We start from the raw sequence: 4916 nt of genomic DNA on the forward strand, positions 1-4916 counted from the left end.
TCTGGCCATTATGTGTTGTAAAAAGGGCATGTTTCACCATAATGGAAGTTACTTCTCTAACCGGTGCTCCCAGGATTTTATGATGAGTGCAAAGGTGATTTTACCCTGTACCTTTCAATGCATGTGGTATTTGTATAGACTTGTGTGTATTTGCTATTCACAGACCTCTAAGGTAGGAGAGGGGATGGAATCCACTTGAAACCAGTGTATTATGCCAGAGGGCAATATTTGTATTTTCAGATAAATTACTCAAAGAGTTTTTTAAAACTATAACTATGCACAGGTAGACTAGGAACCAGTCAGAGAATGTCATAGGCTCAGATTGTACTTTTGAGATACAATATTGATAGTAACACACACACTAAGGTTTGAAAGGCAGACAAGTAGGAGCATTACACCAAGGGAAGATGACCACCAGAGTGTGTGTGTGTGTGTGTGTGTGTGTGTGTGTGTGTGTGTGTGTGTGTGTGTGTGTGTGTAGACATACACTAGCTATTTTCTCTTTTTTTTGGCTGGCTGGTACAGGGATCAAATCCTGGACCTTGTTGCTATCAGCACCACACTCTAACCAACTGGACTAACCGGCCAGCCTAGCTATTCTTTATTAAGCTCTTATGGTATATTAGTTGCAGTGCCCAGCGTTGAGGTCTTTCTCTTCTAATCTTTGCAGCAGTTCTGTACAGTAAATATTATTGTTACACACATACTTCAGATGAGCAAATTGGGGATTGGATGACTTGCCAAGAGACACATCTAATAAGTGGCATAGACAGACAGTATTTAAATCTGGATCTGCTGAATCCAACCCTCCATCTTTGTATGCCTGCATTAGAGCAGCAGGGGATTTACTGGAGTGTAATATTCATTTGACCCATTTTTTTGAGCACTTATTAGTGCCAGGCACTGCCGTCACTGTGGATACAAAACTGAAAAACAGACAAGGTCCCTGTGTTCAAGGAGGTTATATGTCAGAGGAGGGAAACATAATAAACAAGGGAACAAATTATCCATATAATCCCAAATAGTGATAAGTGTGAAGATGCCAATAAAATAGGGTGAAGTGATGGTGACTTGAGGTGGGGAGAGGCTACTTTAGAGTGAATGGCCAGGGAGGGTCTCTCTGAGGGGACTTAAATATGTTAGCTTGGACCTGGATGACAAGGAGCCAGCCCTGCAGAGACATAGAGGGAGCAAGGATGGCAGTACAAGGACTTTGGTGGGAATGCGATCGGCATTTTGGAGGAACTGAAGGAAGACTGAGGCGGCAGGACCATAAACAGAGAGGATGAGGAGAAAGGAAGTTGGGGGCAGGGGCCAGAGCACAAGGGCCCTGTATTGCAACCAGCAACATCCTGTTCGATTTTGATTCTAAGGGCAGGGGGAATCTGTTGGAAGATTTAAAGCGCAAGAGTGCTATGATCTGGGTACATTTCAGCACTCTCTTCCTGGGTGCTAGGTGGAAAATGGAGTTTGGAGGGACAAGGGTGGAAGCTGGGAGACAAGTGAGGAGACTTGGCCAAGGAAGAGATGATGGTCATCCAGACCAGGTGGTTAGGGGAGGTGGAAAGAAGCGGAATCATTTGGATGTTAGGACGTGAGGGGTAAAGGATAAAAATTCCACTAATGAGCCTCGGGTTTATGGCCTCAGGAACAGGTAGATTTTAGTGTAGTTCACTGAGGTGGAGGAAAGAGAGAAAGGAGGGGTTGGCATGTGGGGAAGGGCATGGGTTCATCTTTGGATATGTTGAGGTGGAAGTGCACATCAGACATCACAAGGAAATGTCAAGGGAATGGTTGTATAGATGAGTTTAGGGTTCAAAAACGTGGTCTGGACTGGAGATTTGGAATCCATAGTCCTATCTGATAGTAACTGAAGCCAAATAAATGGATGACATCACCTGGGGATAGAATATAAAGAAGTGGTTGGAGCCTGGAACCAGAGAAGAGAAGGACGGGGAGGAGACGGAGAGACAGAAAGGTAGGTCAGGAAATAACAAGACAAATAAAACCCAGAAAATTGCAGGGTCATGAGTAAAGGAGGGGCGGGGTAGCCAATTGTGTTGAATGGATTGAGAGGTGAAATAATACCAGTGCTGAAAAGTTTCCACTGTGTTTAGGAATCTGAGGACTTAGCAGAGCTATTTCATTAGAATGGGGGATATAGACATCTGGTTGGGTAGGGGGAGAAGTAATCGGGAGGTGAAAAATCACAAATAGGAAGTATAGTCAATCCTTGCATAGTTTGCAGAAAACAAAAACAGGCTTGGTCAATACACAGCAAAAGACAGGAAAAATGAAGGAGGCATAAGAAAAACAAAGAGAATAAGAAGAAGGAAATTAGAATCCACGTGGCACTTAAACCTCCTTATTTAGATTCTTGGATCAAAAACAAAATCACATGGGTGTGTGTGTGCGTACACGTGCAGGTGCACATCTTCCTAGAGGCTCACCTCAAATGAAATGGCAAAGGTCAAACTAAGTGGTTGGTAAAGATAAGCAAGGCAGAGGCCAACAAAAATAACTCACAAGTAGTCATTGGTATCAGAAAAGGATAGAATTTAAGAGAAAAATAACTGGGTCAAAGAGGGGATTACTTTACATCAGAGAAAGATATATCAGTGCCTAGTAACATTCTATCGAAATATATGAAGCAAAGAACAGCAGGAGAATCTGATGAAAGTCACAGTCTTAATCCAAAAAAGAGATGGGAGATTTCAATAGTACACATATTCTTTTAAAGTATACATAGACCCTGTGCAAAAACATAGACTATAATAAGACTATAAATGACATAGACTATATTCTCTGATCACCAGACAATAAAGTGAGCAATTAAAAGGAAAATTTTTAAAAACTAAAAATACTAGAAATTGAAATATTGACTTAAAGTAATTCTTAGATCAAAGAAAAAATACAAATTATAATCGGAGTTGAAGACAATAAAAATAGAGAAAACTATATATCCAAAATATAACCAAAAGCTGCACTTAGAGAAAAAATCAGAGCCTCATATACTTTATTGTCTATGAAAAAATAAAAGTAAACTAAGCAATCCAAGAAGCCCGAAAAAGCACACTATCTAGGAAAAGCATGAGGAAATAATAAAATGCAATCGACATATAAGCCCAAGAAGTATATCTTTAAAAAGACCAATAAAATACACATACTTTTGGCAAAGCCAAATAAGAAAAAGAGAAAATGTAAATATTAGAATGAAAAGAGAGCTATAACTATAGATGCAATCTGTTAATAATTTTGGACATCTCGATAAAATGGCTTTTCCAGGAGAAGAACAATTTTGGTGAGTGGAACACCTGTCTAGACTAAAAACCTGTTTTTTAAAAATTTTACAAATGTCAGAGAACCTCAGCACCCAGATAATTTTATAGGCAAAATCTTTCAAACCTGTAAGAAACCAATATTTGCTCTAGTTTAAACTGTTAGAATGAAGACCATAGTAATGGATGGAAAACATCTTGATTCGTTGTAGGAAGCTAGTTTAACCCTGACTTAATAGAATAGCCAAGAGTGTTTTATAAAGGAAAAGTAATGGGGAATTTGCCCTACCAGGAGTTACAGTCTATTTTGAAGATATAGAATGTATAAGAATGTCATATATTTTATAAAAGCGGCATCACAAATCAATGGGGAAAGCATGAATTTGTTTAGCAAAAAGATTATCTAGGAAAAATTCAAATTATGCTACACACCAAAATAAATCCTATATGCATCAAAGATGTACGTAAAATGATAAAAAGCACTTAAAGAAAGCATAGGTGAAGATTCATAAATCATAATTTGGGAAAGAACTCAAAGGCACAAAACTAAAGATAGAAACTACTAATAGAAAGATTACAAGACTTCACTTTAAAAGTGTGAAAGTATGAATAAAAATTTAGCCTAAACAAAGTTTAAAAGTATGGCTATGAATATAGGAAAATGCACATCAAAAGGATTAATATCTTTAACATATGATTTATAGGTTGATATGAAAAAATGAACACATATTTAGAAAAATCTGGGAAATGATTATAAATTGACACTTTATAAAATAAGAAATAAAAGTAGCCAATCAACTTTTTTTTACATTTTTTAATGTTTTTGGGGTTTGATTTTTTATTAAACTTTTTTTTTAATATTCACCATGCTTTCAAAGAAATGCAATATCAAATAATGAGGTACAGTTATTTGCTTATGCAATGAGCAAAGATCTAAAAAAGTAAAGCATCCATTTGGTCACGAATCAGGGGAGATGGGTATATTGCTAGTAGGAATCCAAATTGGCACAACTTTTCTAGGAGACTATTGGACCATATGGATTTAAAAACTACAAAAATGTTCATATGCTTGACAAAGCAATTGCATGCCCCCAAAATTATCATGAATGTTTGCAAAGATTTAGCTGCAAAAATGTACATGGTAATATTATTTTTATGTATTTATTTATTTTTGCACCGGCCGGTACGGGGATCCAAACCCTGTGCTCTAACCAAATTGTAGTATTTTTTATAACAGTAAAAGTTTGAAAACAATCTCAGTGTTCAATCTAATGGATTATTTAAATAACAATGGAATATTATACATCCATTACAAATGATGTAGAACAGTTTTCATCAAGGATAATCCATAGAACATTAATTTTCCAAATGTTACGTTATGGGACTCCATGATTAAGTAAGTTCGGCAAGGTGAACCAGGTTTCTCTACTAGAGTTATTGCAGTCTTTGCTATGATCTAATATGCATCATTAATGTCTGAGAGGTTTTTACATTTTTAAATGGTTGAAGAAATAAAACAAAAACACGTGAATAAAACCAAACACATGAAGATTATGTGAAATTCAAATTCCAGTGTTCATATATAAAGTTTTATTGGAATGCAGTTAGTCCTACATATTTACATATTGTCCGTAGCTG

Source organism: Cynocephalus volans, chromosome 16, assembly GCF_027409185.1.
Source record: "Cynocephalus volans isolate mCynVol1 chromosome 16, mCynVol1.pri, whole genome shotgun sequence".
Classification (NCBI taxonomy): Eukaryota; Metazoa; Chordata; class Mammalia; order Dermoptera; family Cynocephalidae; genus Cynocephalus; species Cynocephalus volans.